Source organism: Lissotriton helveticus, chromosome 2_1, assembly GCF_964261635.1.
Source record: "Lissotriton helveticus chromosome 2_1, aLisHel1.1, whole genome shotgun sequence".
Lineage (NCBI taxonomy): Eukaryota > Metazoa > Chordata > Amphibia > Caudata > Salamandridae > Lissotriton > Lissotriton helveticus.
This window is the reverse complement of record NC_136059.1, coordinates 89,914,808-89,932,929: the sequence shown is the minus strand read 5'-3', so window position 1 is coordinate 89,932,929 and position 18,122 is coordinate 89,914,808.

The following is an 18,122-nucleotide window of genomic DNA, read 5'->3' as shown; positions in this document are numbered from 1 at the left end:
GTGATTCTTCTGCCGTACACATGCGAGGAGCTGATTGAGCTTACTGTACAGCTGGACCATCGAATGTAGGAACAAAAGAGCGATAAAAATAAAAGTGATTTAAAAATTCTTCATTCCCCGTGGTCGTCCTGCTTCAGGAGAAGGAGCCCAGACCCCAGAAGGAACAGAACCTATGCAGATAGGTGGAATACAAGGACCCCTTACCACAGAAGAAAGGGAGAAGAGACAGAAGCAATGGCTTTGTCTATGTTGCGGAAAGGGGGTCACATTTCATCAGGGAATGCAAGGCCCGAATGAGACCTCCGGGCAAGATGACTCCATCCAAAACCCAAGCTGTGGCACAGGGGCTATGGAATCAAGGAGAGGAGTCGGGAACTAGTGTGAGACCCATAGCTCGGGGCATCCGGATGGAGCAGTGTCTCCTGTGATCGCCAACAGCCTACAAAATTCTGTTCCACACCTCAACGTTTGTGTGTCTTTGTGGTTGGAGGAAGGAGTCTTAAAGCAGGTACCTCCTTCAGTGGATTCCGGGGCAACATGTAACTTCATAGACAGAACGTACGCAAAGGACATAGGTGCGCCGTGCCAGAAGAGACCCGAACACAAACCTGTGAAGGCTGTAGATAGAACAGCGTTGACGTCTTGCCCCGTCAGATATCATACCCATCCTATGGTCATGCAATTCCGACAAGACCATTATGAAAGCATCCAATTCAATTTGATCGATGCACCACATTTCATTTTGATTCTAGGGATGCCCTGGTTGACTCTTCATGACCCCACGGTAGGATGGGCCAGACAATCAGTGGTGATGAATTCCCCTAAATCCACAATCCCGCGCACTCAAAAATAATCACAATGTCAATGTACAAGTCAAATGCAAATTATAGCAAAAAGAAAATTTGATCCAGCGCCGCTATCATTGGAGATTCCTGTATCTCTCCTTTTATTAACATCAGCAGATGGAAATGTGAATACAGCCAGCCGACACGTGTTTCGTTGTGAGGCTGCACATACGCAGGCACCACAACTCTTCAGGGCTTAATAGCTGACAAGTGAATCCATGGGCCTGATTCCGGTGATAATTCCAACCCGGAAGGGTACCCTTGAGGTGTGTATTAGAGCAATCCGTTGTCACAGGTTAAAACGTGGAGTACCCCCTTGTGAAATTAAAACTCAATCCTGGGGTTGGAAGTTCTCAATCGTATGTATTGCAGAATGGGCAGTTTCCATAAGGCAACCAACGTAAACACGAGTGTGTGTATTACAAGGTCCAGTGGCTGAATCGCCCTCGCGCTTGTAGCGTCTGAAACCCGGAAGTGTCACTTCCGGCCCTGAAGAGTTGTGGTGCCTGCGTATGTGCAGCCTCACAACGAAACACGTGTCGGCTGGCTGTATTCACATTTCCATCTGCTGATGTTAATAAAAGGAGAGATACAGGAATCTCCAATGATAACGGCGCTGGATCAAATTTTCTTTTTGCTATAATTTGCATTTGACTTGTACATTGACATTGTGATTATTTTTGAGTGCGCGGGATTGTGGATTTATGTCTTTTAAGTGTGATTTGTTGCACTTGATTTGAGGGGTTTGTCAAGGGTCTCCCCTCCCCGCTAGCACCACTACCAGTTAACTAAATTACTCACGTTCACTTAGCTAGAGCGCCCTCAGTACCCGTATACTTAAAACCCTCCTTCTGGTCCTAGTGATGAATTCCCCTTACTGCAAGAGCAGTGTACGAAGAACCAAGCCATAGCAAGAGACCCTGTGGAAACCCAAGACCGGCTCCTATCTGTGGGATGTGATGATCATATACTGAGCTGTGTGTCCACGATACCCTCGGAGTATCAACATTACAGTACTGTCTTCGACAAAACCGATGCGAGCCACCTCCATCCCCATAGGGAGTACGATTGCAGGATAGACCTGGTTCCTGGAGCAACAATTCCTTGTAGTCGTATCTATGTGCGGACTTAACCAGAAACCAAACATCTGAGGAAATATCTGGACTAGAATCTGGCCAATGGGTTCATACGACCTTCGTCATCCCCTGCTTCCTCTCTTCTCTTTTTGAACCCCAAGAAAGAAGGCGATTTACGAACCTGCATTGACTATAGAGCCATCAATAGAGTCACGATAAAGAACCGGTACCCCTTACCTCTGATACCAGTGTTGATGGACCAACTGAAGGGTACCACCATTTTCACTAAGCTAGATCTCTGGGGTGCCTTTCACCTTGTTAGGATGAAGCAGGGGGATGAGTGGAAGACGGCCTTCCGAACGAATTTTGGGCTCTTTGAGTACCAAGTGATGCCATTCGGCCTGTGTAACATACAAGCGGCATTCCAGTACTTTATGGATGAGGTATTGAGGGGCCGTTTGGATGTGATGTGTATGGTCTATATAGACTACATTTTGATCTACTCCTCCAGCATCGCAGAGCATATCACCCATGTGACAAAGGTCCTGGAACAGCTGCAAAGGAACTCCCTGTATGCCAAATTAGAGAAGTGTTTGTATCACGCCTCTGAGGTGTAGTTTCTGGGACATGTGATCAGTGCCAGTGGCATATATATGGACACGAGGGTAGCTGAAGCTATCACCCAGTGGAAGTCTCCGCTGAACCTGAAAGCCTTACAGAGTTTTATCGGTTCTGCCAATTTCTATCAGAGGTACATCAAGGACTTTTCTCACATGATACAACCTCTTACTTACTTATTCAGGAAAGGAGTATCCTTCGTGTGGACTGAACAAGCAGAGTCCGCCTTCCAGTAGTTGAAGTCCTGCTTCACTAAAGCACCCGTATTACAACACCCCAATGCTCAACTGCCTTTTGTATTGGAAACTGATGCCTCATATCATGCACTGGGAGGAATCCTCTCGCAAAGACATCCTGAGACTGGACAGCTGCATCCAGGGACTTATTACTCGAAGAAACTCACCCCATGTGAGATATACTATATCATCTCCGACAAACGGCTACTAGCAGTCAAGAGAGCTTGTGTAGAATGGAGGCACCATCTGATGGGGGCTAAACACAGTATAGAAATCGATACGGACCATCGGAATTTGCTATTTTGAAGACGGCTAGAGCCCTTACTCCACGGTAGTTGCGTTGGTCTCTCTTCTTTGCAGACTCGACTTCGTCATATAGTATAGACCAGTGAGCCAACATGTCAAAGCGGATGCTTTGTCTAGAATTGACGCCTGCCCCAGAGAGGGAGACCAACGGTCAACTACAATACCTCCACACTTCCACCTTTCCAGCGCAAGAGATAGCCTTAGGCTCGGAAAAAGCCTTTCTGGAAGACCTCAGTATAGAGCTTTTGAAAGTGGACAAACAGGCCTGGGTGGGTGAAGACCTCTGAAACACAAGTGAGAAGGAGGAACTGTTATATTGCCTCCACGCATTGTTCTTGCCGGACACAGGATTACAAGAGCGTGTCATTAAATGGGCTCATGACACATCGTTCGGAGGACATATGGCGATCTACAAAACCATCACCCTCGTAGAAAGACGATTCTGGTGGATTGAATTGCGCAAGTCCGTACGGGCGTATGTTCTGAAGGCAGGGCCAGTCACACCAAGCCTGTTGGGTTGTTGTGCCTTATCCCCATTCCTGACATCCCATGGCATACGGTTTCCATGGACTTTACTGTGGAAATGCCACCAAGCAATGGACATACTGTCATCCTAGTTCTTGTGAAACACCTGACCAAGATGGGTAATTTCGTGCTATACCCACATCCTCTGTGTTATCTGGTGTGTTTCTACAACATGTGGTGAGGGCACATGGCATACCAGCTGTTCTCATAACAGATAAGGGTACTCAATTCATATCCCGTTTCTGGGAAGAACTCTGCAAGATCATGAAGATAGATGCCCTCCTCTCAACCAGTTATCATCCGCAAACCAATGGAAAAATTGACCGGTTGAATCAAATGCTGGAGCAATACCTGAGGTGTTCCTCACTGCACCACGAAACTGAATGGAGTACCTTACTTTGGACAACCGAGTTTGCCTATAAGAACGGAAAACACACCACGTTCTTTTGTTTGTATGGATACAATCCAAACATGCTTCCTTTTTTACTGGCCGGTAACAACCAAACATCCGTCTATCCAAGCTCACCATGTGCATCTCTGTACAGTACTCACTGAAGCTAAGAGCCATTTGCTCAAAGCACAAGAAACCACCAAACGGTTCACAGACAGGAAACGGTCCCCTGGACCCCTGTATAAGGTGGGGGACAAGGTGTGGCTATCCACAAAGAACCTACAGCTGAAGGGAACCAACAGGCTGAAACCTAAATACGATGGGCCATATCCCATCGAAAAGATCATAAATCCGGTAGCAATGAAATTGGAACTACCGATGACATGGAGAATTCATCCTGTTTTACATATATCCCTTCTGCGCCCTTGCCTACCGCATACACGACTGCTTATTTAGCAGTACAGAGCCTGTCATAGTGGATGGGGAGGTGGAGTATGAGGTATAGAACATATTGGACTCCAAGAGGTCCAGAGAGAGGGTCTATTACCTCGTAGAATGGAAGGGTTACGGTCCAGAAGAACGTATGTGGGAACCTGTGCACAACCTACACTGTCCCCGCGTCCTCTGACGGTTTCACACACATCCCCCTACTAAAACTGGTAGTCCGCCGGGACGGCGGCCGTTGCAGAGGGGTACTGTCATGTCATGATCCCCCATGGCGCAGTGTATGTACGGGTGGGAAAAGAGCGTGAATGACTACAAGGCCCAGCACGCAACTGTGTCACTAGCCCTGTTTTGCCTGGAAGGTTGGGATGCAATATATGTCCTTCCTCTAGGGGGATCCGGTGCTTGTCAACTGCGAATATGCTAGTCTTTTCTTATGGAGCTTGCTGAAGGAGCTGTTTCTTCGTCGTCAGAGGAAGAAGCCGAAGACGCCTCGTTTGTTCCCGAGAGAGCCCTGCGGGTCTTTCTGAGAAGCACGGGAGCTGCACCCTGCAAACTCCGACGAACGTATCTGCCCGGTCCTGTTTCCTTCGTTGACAGTCTGAGAGTCCTCCTTGCCAGTGCGGTAAACCTACGCCCTGATCCCCCGTGACTTTTGTTTTGCTCACTCCGATGCGAGGAGTGTTCTACCTATGATCTACCTGAATCAGTTCTGCTTCTGGATTCAGCCAGGTTCCTGTTCCTGGTTTGATCTCTTTGTCCAGTGTGAGATGTATCACAGTTGCAGGAGCACAACTTGTTTCATCACCTAGGTTCCGGTGTTGGCCTGGTTCTCTCTCCTCGTTATCAAGCGGCGTGTGAGACGTATCACACCCGCCTGTTGGTTCATGTTCATCCTGTTAGCTCATTCTCTCAAGGAAAGGGTATTTTCTGTGCAGACATTTGATACTGATACTTACCTGTTGGTACCGCAGGTCCTAACCTGTCGACTTCCTGGCTGTATTGCATGTATGGGCCTCATGTACATGGAATGACACGGGGTGGAGTAGTTCAGTGACCTCTCACTGGGAATTGAGTGATTTGACTGTTCTTTTTCTTGTGCACAGCGTGTCGCTAAACCTAGATGGGATTTACCTAGAGGAAGTCTGTTCTTTGGCTACCAGGACTAGGAGATTCTGTAGGAGGAGAACCGCTGCTTTTGGTTTCGTTTTTCTTTGTTTCCCTTGCGCACTGCTATGCAGGGTGGAGTGTTTCTGGCCCCCTGGGGATGAGTGCAAAGGGGATTTGGGAACAGCGCATCGCCCCTGCTGGATCTGTATTTGGAGGTTAGTGCATACTATTCCATTTCTGAAAGTAAGCAACTCCTATTCCGGGCACTCGTACCGAACTCTTGAGGAGTCCAACCAAAGCCTGATAAAAGCCCATGCTGACCGAAATGAATGGGGTGGCTCCTCACAAACATTTTGAGAGTGATTACCCATGAGCAGGTAAAAAGTGTTCAACTCAATCTGCTGTCTGTGCCTCTTTCCGGCTACAGATGTAGATTCACATGAACCCTCTATAACCACTCCCACCAGTGCTCACTTAAAGGGCCACTACCCAAAGTGGCCATCTCTTGAGAACATGCCCCCCTCTGGAAACTGGCATGACCTTGTCGGTCCCCCTATGGTGTTGCTTGACCCTGCCAAGGTGGGATGAGCTTCCTGAAGCAGCTCAAAGCAGCACGTTGTGCAGAGACTATTGCTTTTCGGAGTCTGCTATGTCTTTGCAGCAAACGTTGTCAGATTCCACGTTAAAATATTCTCAGACATGACTGACAGTCACATTCTCCAATGATACATCAGATTATCTCAGGTAGTTTACCCCTCAGATCAACTGCATATTTCACTCTCTTAGGCAAAACAGGCATCAAAAACCTCCACAGTCTTCCTGTGGGGGAGCGCCTGTTTGCCTCAGAGCCCACCTTACAAAAGCTGATGCTCTTGGAAAACCTATGCATCCAGGTCACCTTCACCGTCTGTTCGTGTGTGTGTTCTGCCCGTGTGGATGTCTGCTCTTGTGCATGCTCCTTGGCCATAGATGTTCGGTTTCAAATGTTTTGCAGCTTTCACTCACCGGAGAAACAATTTTGCCAGGACCACCCCAGAGCTCCTTAGGACAACAAGGTTATTATTTGTTGGCTCTGCTACATCTTAACCGCATGCGTGCGGGCGGAATTCCGCTCGTACGCGGAGTTATGCGAAACCGCATATTACGTGACGAGCTGGGCTCGTCATCAGCGTAGCAGGAGGCTACCTTATGACGAGCCCAGCTCGTCATCAGCGTGGAAGGGGTTAAGCACCAGTGTCGCGATGCGATGGTGGTGCTCTTGGCCTGGGGACTTAAGTATACACACACTGGGCTTGCTGCAGATATTTAGGCAAAATGACACGCAATCTTCAGAGAAGAGGCACGGATTACCTCTAGCAGCATGCATACGTCTCCACATTGTATGTATGTTAAACATGGTAGGCAGAACAGGTGGATGAAGGATCAGCTTCTTGTTTCCTGGAGTGGAATCTATTCACCACTTACACATTAGAGGTAAAGTCATAGCCTAGCCCTGCAATGTCATCAAAGGGTCTGGTGATGGAATAAGGAAACAACAAAATGTATTCAGTGCATCATTTTATTCAAACTCTCAGGACAAGAAATCTATCTGCCACTTCTTGGGATTTCCATGGGAAGAATATTGTGTTGTTTTCCACTTAAACCTTTACCAAGGGTTCATCACACTCTAATTATTCTGGTTTAGCACTGTGTGATTAATGTGTTAACACAATATATATTGTTTAACAATAAGTCAGAATGAGAACAGTTGACCCACCCCATATTCAATTAGATTAAAAAACTATTCATATGCATTATAGTGTCCATAGACGTGTTGCACAGTCAATAGAGTAAGACTGAGTGATAAAACATACATTTCATAAAAATACAATAAAACGAATACACATTAAAAATGTCAAAATATAAGAAAAAATCAATAATGTAGTAATATTAGCAGCAAAAGAGTTAAATAATATAGATCTACGAGCTCATACAGCAGATCTGAGAAAGGCCTTAACATACTAAACAACTTCTTTGTTCCATAGTTGAAGAAGAGCGGGTCTGCATTGTCTAATGTTATGAACATTCTTTTTTAAAAATGAAATTCAAAACAGTCTAGTATGCCTCATAAAATGTAAAAAATAAATGGAAACATAACCGATATTTTGCTTTGTCTGATAATAATAATACAATAATACAGACACTTAAAGAACGCGACAGCTACCTCAAACAGAGGTGTCCCAGCGCTAAAGTGATCAGTAGTGCGTAGAAGGCAAGCCGGACAGCCACGCCTCGGCCCACTTATTCTGCCCTAAAGAGCCAGGTCTTAACCAATTTTCTAAAAAGGGGTTCTGTATCTATAGTGCGGAGATCATTTGGCAAGGAATTCCACAATTTTGCCGCCCCGACCGTGATGGATCTGCCCTCCATGCGGGTCCTCTTGAAACCAGGCATGCAGAGTAGCTTTAGAGAATTGGACCTTAAAGATCTAGACTGCTTATATCCGCGTAGTCTATGTTTTAGGTAGTTGGGGCATTTACCATGAGTGGCTCTAAATGCAAGCATCAAGGCCTTGAACTAAATTCTTTTAGCCACTGGAAGCCAGTGGAGTTCTTTTAAATGCAGAGAGACATGCTCGTGGAAAGGAACACGATGAATCAGTCTCGCAGCCGCATTTTGTACCGTCTGTAGGTACTTTGTTAAGCCCAGATAAAGGCCATTCGCATAGTCCAATCTAGATGTTACTAATGCATGGACTATGGTTGTCCGGCAATCTTCTGCTAGCAAGTCAGGAATTTTTTCAAGTTTTTCAGTTTACAGAAGCAAGTGGCTGACACCTGCCGAATCTGTGCCGAGAGAGATCAGCCTCCCACCTCACACCCAGGTTTTTATGCAATCAGCAGGGGAGGGGGGGGGAGGACCCATTTCCCTAGGCCACCATTAATCCAGTGCTGGAGGTGGCTCGTTCCCGAAGAACATCACCTCTGTCTTTTCTGCGTTGAGCTTAAATTTGTTGTTGTTCATCCACAACGCTGTATCTCTCAGGCAGCCCTTTAAACTCTTTAAGGCATCCTCAGTCTGCTCTTTAAAAGTGAAGACGAACTGAATGTCGTCGGCGTACGAAATTGCTTTGACCCCCCAGTTGGCTATCAAAGAGAACAGTGAAGCCAAGTACAGATTAAATAGGAATGGACTCAGCGATGACCCCTGAGGTACTCCACACCAGAGCTGTTTCGGCCTAGACACAGTGTTGCAGCGCGACCTTCTGCGAACGATTGGTCAGGTCGGAGTTGAGCCAGGCCAGTGCCTTCCCCCCAATGCCCATCTCCTGAAGTCTCTTAGACAGCGGGGTGTGGTCGACGGTGTCGAATGCTGCCGATAGATCCAGAAGCACCAGCATCGCGGATGCCCCTGAATCCACCGCCTGTCGCACCTCCAAAAGGGCAGTCTTGGTACTTAAGCCGGACCGAAAGCCCGATTGGGTGTCGTGAAGGATGCCCCTACCCTCAGCAAAGCCTGTCAGTTGTCGCTGCACCAGTTTTTACAGCATCTTGGCTGGTGCTCGTAGCAGAGAGATAGGCCTGTAGTTGTTCAAGTCTCCTGATTCCTGATCAGAAGTGAAAGAGAAGAGAACGTTCCCATCGACCACGTGCACCCCAAATATAGTTAGTGGGTCTGTCAAAATCAATAAGAGTAAGATAATCAATAACAATCGTTTCCCTTCTAATTCCCTTAAGCATTGGGAGTCCTCATAATTATAAAGTGCTTGTGCAATTACCTTTTTGCTTAGGGTGGTACATGTTAACAGATCCGTGAAGCCAGATTGCATACCAATCCTACAGTAATCAGCCTTGACATAGGCCAGCCAAGGAATGAGAAGACCTCTGTCAAGGGAAAGACAGTCCATTAAAATATGTTTCAATAACTGAGCCTCTATATTCCTCAAGATTGTGTGCTACAATAAAGCAGGCCGGGCACTAATCCGGTACGCTAAATAGGGAAGACCAAGTTCACTGTGGCAGATGAAGTGCAAAGAAGATATGTGGACAGAGGATCTACACAATCTATTCTCTTCAAGGTGTAAATACCTGCTTTGTGAGATAATATATATATATTATGATTTGTATATTTTTAAGAAAGGTGTCCAGAAACCTCCCCCCGCTGGTTGTGGCATGCCACATAGGGAACCAATAGCCATCAACAATTTGGTTTGACGATGGACAGTGCTTGGAGTCCATGACCCTCGGGCAGATAAGATGACACTAGGATAGAGGAAATTACTGGTACTACTCAGACAGTTAGAACCAATTGACATGTTTTGTGCACCTTGGACCACAGGACATGATATGGTATTTTGTAAAATGAGTCTGCAGGTCCAGTGAGACCATGAAATCAACAAAGGCAGACACCAGCTGGCGCAGTGCCATAGGGGTGTGTGCCATAAGCACTACGTCGTCTGCATAATGGTGAGTAGGATCTAAAACCAGGCACTCTCCAGGTGGTTTTGGGAACCTTTAATTTAGAATACAGCATAGAACTACCAACCCTCCAAGCAGCGATATCTCCCACAACTGACCAACCGCTCAGCTTCTCTTATTTCCTTTCACATTCTAACCCTGATGACATGCCCAACCTTCTACCCACTGATGACTTCTCAATGTTCAGACCCCAGTGGCATGCCCAACCTTCCACCTTTGCTTTTAACGCCTGTTTTTCTAGAACAATTCATGATTTTTGTTTTCTTGTTGTTGATTGTCAGGCCAGTTTTTTAATGAACATTCTTGGATGACGTTCAGAAGACGCAGCATGCCAACCTTTGTCCGGCTGAGCAGTACTAGATCATCAGCATAGAGGAGATTTGAAAGGTGAATGGAACCAAGCTTTGGGACATGGAGGTTGAACTAAGACAGAACTGGTTGGAGGTTTGCCAGAAATAGATTGATGAGAGTGGGGGGCTAGGACACAACGCTGCTTGAACCTGCAGTATTTCGCAATGGCCCTGGAGAGGTTAGCCCCGCTGCCCAGCTTTATTCTCACCCAAGTGTTGGAGTGTAGATGATTTTCAATTGCTCTTTGGAGTCCCATTGGTACAGACCAGTTTTTTTATTTACTCCAAAGCCTTTTCTGGTTGACACAGTTGAAGGCGGCTTTGTAATCAATAAAGCAGAGGGATACTGGTCATTTTTATATTTTGGAAGACTCGAGCAGTAGGGTCAGCATTATGACGTTTGTCAGGGTCCTGTTTTTTTTTGTGTGAAATCCCGTCTGGTTAATAGGGATGATTGAATTTGTGTTTGCGCAATCGAGTAGCTTTTCCAGTAGGATGCCCGCGTAATACTTTGGCCTCATTGTCAATGAGGGCTATCAGTCTATAGTTTTCAGCTTTTGATTTGTCGCCTCTTTTTTTTTTCTTTTTTTTTTTTCTTTCAGGGATATCGGAGAGTGGCCTGACACGCCTCTGGGCAGGATTTCTAACTTGTCTACTGATCCGAGGCCTACTCCCAGAAACAAAAAGTAGTCTATTCGTGAAAGGCTGTTGTGTGTAGTGGAGTAGTATGTGTATTGGTGCGCTGTCGGGTTCAGCTGTCGCCACACATCTGTAAGTCCCATGGCCTCTAGGAAGCCAGGGAGTGCAGTAGCACATCCTAGGCGGTTTCGTATGGGAAATGTGTCTAGCATGGGGTCCGCTATGGCATTAAGATCCCCCCCTATGATCGTGTCACCCTCAGGAAGTTCTAGGAGGAATTTGCCCAGTGCCGGCAGTGTCGTAGAGTGGAGTGCCGAGGGAGCGTACACAGAGACTATATTGAGAGGCCTCCCTTCCCATTGGCCATGGAGCGCAGCGAATCGACCCTGGTCGTCCGCCCTACGATGTTCCACCAAGAAAGGTGACGTTTTTTTCATGAGTATCCCAGTCCCCCTGGACCCCGTTGTGAATTCTGCATGCACTGCCATCATATACCCACGTCTATCCAGCGCTTTACACGTCGCCCCTTTGAGGTGTGTCTCTTGAATCATCACTAGGTCAGGACCGTGGCGTTTAATGGCCTGCAGAACCAGCCCTCTCTTAATTTTATCCCCCAAGCCTCTAACGTTCCAAATGAGCAGGCGCAGGGGGGGCACTTCCGTGGTCGTACGGGGGCCTTCAGTGGGTGCTGCGTGTAGTTGCTGGGCCATTGGGTCGCGTGAATAGCGGTGTGGGTGATCGGCAGCCTATCTCAATGCGTATGCTGCCCCGTGAGTTGGTGCTTCGGAACCATGTGACAAGTGGCGTGTTTGTGAAGTTCGGTACAGAAATGATGACAGTCAACAATAACATTAACATTGCAACCCCTCCCCCAAACCCCCTCCCTGCTCCCCTGCTCCACAGACTGTTCCCCGCCCGCTTCCCCAACTTGGCAGAGTGCTTTTCCCCCCAATTCGAACCATCTTACTTGCTCGTGGGGTTGGTGAGTCCCCTACAGGCACCGGCTAATGCCCACCCTACTCAGCTGTACCAGCATCAGGTTCCCTCATGTCGCATTCGTCCTGGAGCAGAATGAGCCACCACTACCCCAGGTTCGGCTGTCCGGAGTCCAGTGGGTCCCGTTCCAGATCAGAGTCCCCTCTCGCTGCATCTTCCTGGCTTGCATGATGACTGGGCGGTGTAGTTGAATGCCTGCTGTCACGATTGTGCGGTCGATCCCTATGCGGACGTTGGTGTTGGCCCACCTGTCTCCATCCATCCAGCCAGTCCCGTGCAACTTCAGGCTTGTCGAAAAACCACGCTTTTCCATCGGCCACAATCCGTAACTTCGCAGGGAACAACATAGCGTATGGCAGGCCTTTGTCTCTCAGCGCCTTTTTCACCTCAGTAAACGATTTCCGGCGTCTGGCCACTTCTGCTGTATAGTCCGGAAAGAAGGCGAGAGTCGCGTTCTGGAGCTTGACAGGCGGTGAGACCCTGGCTGCCTGCAGAACCGCGTCCCTGTCTCTAAAATTAAAAAGTCTAGCCAGGACAGGTCGCGGCGCAGCTCCTGGTTTCGGTGTTCCACCAGGGACCCTGTGCGCCCGTTCTATTGAAAAGAAGTGCGACAGGCCCTTAGGTTGAAGCTTATTTTTGATGAGGTCCTTCACATACAAGTCCATCGCCTCCTTTCCCTCTGTTTCCGGAAGACCAAGGATGCGTATGTTATTTCTTCGTGAACGCCCTTCCTGGTCATCCAGCTTGTCTTGCAGCATCTTGGTGACTTTCTCCATGCGTTCCATTGCCACTTGCAGTTCCGAGGTGTCCTCAATAAGTGACTTCGTAACCACCTCAACTTGAGACACCCTTTCAGTCATTTTCTGAAAGTCCGCTCGGAGCAGAGTAACCTCGGAGGAGATGGAGCCCACTGTTACCTGCACTTCCGAGAGAGTCTTCATAATGTCCTCCAAGGATACTTTCTTGGACCCCTCCGCTTCTGGAGCAGTGCCCGTGGAATTACGTCCATTGAACTGGGACTGTCCGTGCTGGCTATATGCAAATTTTTCCAGCCTAGCTTGCGTCGAACCACTCCTGGTCCCTTTACCTGCCATTTCTCGAGACGTGCGGCGCTTGTATCCCGTCTCTGACAGCACCGCGGGCCGCTCGCGGCAGGGATCCGTGTGTCTGCGCCGAGGGTCAGGGGCACGCGGTCCGGTTGGGGTGTCGCCTGTTCTCAGGTCCCGGAGTGCGCTCTTTGCCGGCAGGTCCAGTGTCCGTCGGTAGAGGTGTCCCGTCCTTCCGTCCTTCACCGACCCCTAACGCGCGTGACGCAGATCAGCCACTCGTGCACCCTCTCTTTTCTCCGGTCTCGGAATAGCTCCACAGTGTGACCTTGGTCAGTAGATACTGGACCGTGGCGGCGGGGCATCAATTCGACAAGCAGCCCTCCCGTGTCTCGCACGTAGCATCGCGTTCCGTTGCTAGTTGGCGCACGTGGTCCTAACCCCACCTTATGGCTCGTGTCGCTGACCGGAGTGTCTCAGCGCTGGTCTTGCGCCACCGCCAGTCCCACAGGCAGGCAGGTTCTACACTGCAGCAGTGCTTGTAGGCTGCCCAGGAGTTCACCGGATCAATAAGCGCTGGGGTGCTCTCTGTTAAGTACATTGTCCCTCTCCTGTGTTTATGTTGGTCTCTGCAGGGCTCCAGGGGCACTTTCCCTCATCTCCTGCCGCTTTGCGCAGTGTCCCAAGGACCGATATTGCATTGAAGGGGGCCTCTGCCAGGGCTTCCCCCGTGTCTCTTACCCCGATCAGGCGCAGTCTCCAATATGGCGGTCCGCTATTACTGAAGCAGCACCCAGCGCTCGGAGACCTCTACCACGCAGCCGCCGCTGCAGGTCCTCCGCGGAATCTCGCCATCTCCGACAGTTGTGTCCAGCGTCGCAGGGGGCTCTCACTTTCGCCGCCTCCGCCAATGTGTCTTCCGTTCCGTCCCCGACAGGGGGGCGGACACTGTCACCGGACCTTGGCCGGTCAGGTCGCACTTCCGCCGGGCCCGGCAGGCACGCAAGTCCGGTGTCCGCCGGGAGCCGCAGGCCCTCGTGCGTCAGTGGCGGAGGGAGCAGTTCTCGGCTCACGATTTTCACCGGAACCGGACCGGGTGGTGCCGCTTGGGTTCCTGAGTCGGCACCGCTACTTCAGGCGGGCAATGGGACAGATTAGTGCGTCGGATTTCTTACAAGGCCGTTATGCCGTGGGGAGCTCCCGCTTTACACCGCCGCCATGCTTGGCTGCTAGCCACGCCCCCCGATTTGTCGCCTCTTTTGAAGATAGGAGCTATGATGGACCCTTTCCCAGAAGCTGGAATCATTGCACCTCATAAAATATGATTAAATAAGAGGGCCAGGTGCCCTCCCCATTTTGTTGGATTGGTCTTGTAAATGGCCTGAGGGATTCTATGCAGGCCGGGGTCCCAGTGATTCTGCTTTTGGTAATGCGTCTTTGGACTATAGCTTCATCTATAGTTTGAGCATTGCCAGTGCCACAGGGTGGTGCACCTGATACACCATGATCGTCAGCTGTGACTGCTCCTGGACGTCTTGGTGGGTCCTCTAGGCTAGCATTCTTATTGAAGTGTGCATGAAGGAAGGTGGCTCAGGCTTCCTCGGACAGGTTGGATCCGGATATGTTTTGTAGGGCGTTAATCATTTGCCTGAAAGTATTGGGGTTATAATGCTTAGAATCCATGATTAGATTGGCCCAGAAAGATTCTGTATTTTCCCTCTTTTTGCTCCAGACCTCCCTTTCCGGCTCCTTTTTCTTTAGCCTTGAGTTAGCTGTGAGACTTTCGCTATGTAGGAACTGCAGCACTGCTTGCAGAGCTTCTTCTTCAGAAGTTTAATTGTCCAGTTCATACACTTGTTTTGTCCTAGCACAGGGTCGCCAGTTGTTGGGCATTCTGTGTAAGGTTTTACTTTTGAGGCGTGTTGTTGAGAGAGAGAGGCTATGAAGACTTCCCAGTTTTCTCTCAGGGAGTTCCTATACCTCTGGGTCTGTTTTGAATGATTTTCAGCTTCTTGTTCCAGGAATTCAATGGTGGATGAGTTGCATTTTACCCTCTTTAGGTCAGCCAGGTAGGCTTAACCCGATGGGTTGGCGGTGCGGGTGTTTTCAGTCACATCAAGGACAAGTTCAAGCTCCTGGTAACACTCCGTTCTTTTGCCCATTTTGCCCATTTTGAAATAGCAAACTTGCTGTAATAAAGATAGGAATACAAACGTGTAGTCGATTAGAGAGTTACCGTTGGTGGAATGGAAGGACATGGTTGGTGGAATGTTGCCTTGGTAGTGGCTGTTAAGGGCCCTAAAACCCAGATATTCCAGTTTGCCAAGCGGGTTGAGGCCATTATGGTCCCTCCTCTCTAGCTCTGTGTTTGCCCGTATTGGGCTATCCCACTGGCGCTCTTGTGTCTTAGTGATTTCGGTCTTCGGTGATACACCAATCAGGTTCATGGAGTGTGGGTGGGAAGCCCCTACTTTGAGAGGGCTCTACCCCAGCTTCTTTAGAGTCCCCACTTGCCCTATGCAGCTAGGTGGTGCGTAGAGATTTTATGAGGTCACTGTGGTGGGTGTGCTGGCTGTGTGACCCCGACCCCCTCTCCCATTATTGTTATGTGCAGTTGTAGGTTGTCTGAGTCCGTTTTTAGCTAATTGCTGCTGACTTTTAAAGCTGTGGACAGGTAGATTGCGAGACCCCGCTACTGCATCCGATTGTGCTTTCTTGGTCACCGGGACTACACTGTGTCAGATACCGGGGATGGCAATTGGTTTTTTGGCCAAAGATTCCTGGAGGGTGACCACTGAGAAGGTTTGGAAGAAAGAACGGAGGTCCTGGTCTTAGAGCTTGCTTGCTAGACCATGTATAATCCATGAGCAGAGTCGGATGCGTGGTGTTGAGTTCCGTAATGTTTGCTTATACTGCCCCAAGTCACCTTTGCAGGTTGTGGTTTGTTAAGTGACCTTGTGATCCATCCCCACTTGTTTTTCACAGACCCTGTCCTGAATCATGGAGTGGCAACTAGGGTCTAATTCAGTTGGTGTGCCCTAGTGCGTTTTTTTAACACCGAGTAGGGTTTTAATAGTGTTCCCGTTGTCCCTGGCTCAGTGCCTTCGGGCCTCCTTAGTGGGTGTGGTTGCCCTGGTTCTGAGTATCTTTCCATGATTCTGCCCCATTCCAGAAAGTGTTGCTTTCACACTGTACCTTATCGGCCATGTCCTGGGAGCCCCAGGTGATCTTTGTTGAGTCACTCTGGTGCTTTTGATTTGTGTTATCGAATTGGATATTTTCGATGTCGGTGGAGATTACCCCAGCAAGCTCTGGAATCTGGTTCATCAGTATTATGATGCCGCAAAGATTAAGGATGTCGTCATTTCCTGTTGAGGATGCAACAGAGGCCAAAACATTCCAGATCTTTTTCCAGCTGTATTGTACGAACACTGTGATGTTCCCACTATGATTGTGCGAAGATTCGTTAGCCATCGTTCTGAAGAATATTTTGGCCTCTTTTGAATCCTTGGATTACACTTTTGACTTTGAAGACCTTTTTAGTCACTTTGGGTAAGTGCAGGGCAATGTCGACCTTTTTCATTCCAGGGGTTTTATGACTGCGGTCATATTTCACTAGACTTCATTCAAACATGAATCTTGTTTCTCTGTTTTCTTATCTGTTAATTGACCTTTGCTGTCATATTTCCCTTTGGGATTGGTTCCCAAGTCCTTCCTTCGATATGAACAGGAACCCGTAGGTCCTTTCTCCACCACAGTTCCTCCATCTGGTGTAATAGACTAGGTATGTGTATTTTTGTCAGCCCCTGTTTATCTTTTTCTATCAGTGTGAGACCCAGACGGGAAATCTTATCTCACACCACCTTGGGTTTTATTTCCTTATTCTTCTGCTTACACTTGGGCACTGACTGGTTGCTATTCTTTGCTGATTCTAAGCACCATCTGTATTCTTTTGGTTGAGGTAAATGTTGTAAGTAGATTAGGTAGACAGCAGGACACGTCTTCAGTTATTAAGATAGATTTATTAAGATAGTACAGCAGAGCAGAAAACCTCACAGCTGACCAGACCATCAACTGCCAAGGCTGGAACCTTCACATACAAGATGTAACACTCTTAGGTACTAAGGGAAGTTGGGAAAGTAGAAACACAAAGAAAGGGCTACTGACACCAAGTAGCCATATTGAAGGAAGTACAAATATACAACATATCTTCTCCCTTTACAGATAAAACAACAATGAAAGACTCAAACACATAGTAACAGGTAAAGCATGGAAAACAAGAAGAAGAAAACATATAACACGTAGGAGGTCAGCGACCTCTTGGACTTCCAGAAAAGAAGGCAAAGGGACCGGATCAAGACGAGGATCATGATGACCATCTTCTCCCCTTCGATTGACGAACAAACAAAAAGAGACAGTCTACTCTCTACAATCCGTCATTGTGGCCAGCAAAAACGGGAAGAGACAGTTTCCTTTCTCCGATAAGTTTTTTTTTCTGTCCTCCACGGCTTCCCGCTCATTGTTGAAGATAGAACAGTTCAACAAGTGCCTCCAAGGCTCAAAAAGTTCTGGAAGGATGTTCCCGAAGAAAAAGTTGGAGCCAGTTCTCTTACAGTCCAAGTTGAAGAACTGGACCAGGTGTCTCGGTTCTGGTTCTTTTTCTCGGGTTATGGGCCTCTGGTAGTGGTTCAGGCCTCTAAGTTACCTTTGAATTGTATTTCTTTTGTGAACAAACTGTCTCAGTACTGTGGGCTATAAAGCCCGGTTCAAACCGCGGAACATTTATTCCAGTTTAGAGAACCACCTTGTCACAACTTTCTGTCGTGGTACTGGAACTCTTGTCTGTCACGAATCTCGGTCGTGAACACTGCCGGTCCTGGGACACCCTTTGTCCACTCCCGGTACTGAATCTGGGACATCCGTTATCCCACCTTCGTCGCCAAAATGTTGTAAGTAGATTAGGTAGGCAGCAGGACACGTCTTCAGTTATTAAGATAGATTTATTAAGATAGTACAGCAGAGCAGAAAACCTCACAGCTGACCAGACCATCAACTGCCAAGGCTGGAACCTTCACATACAAGA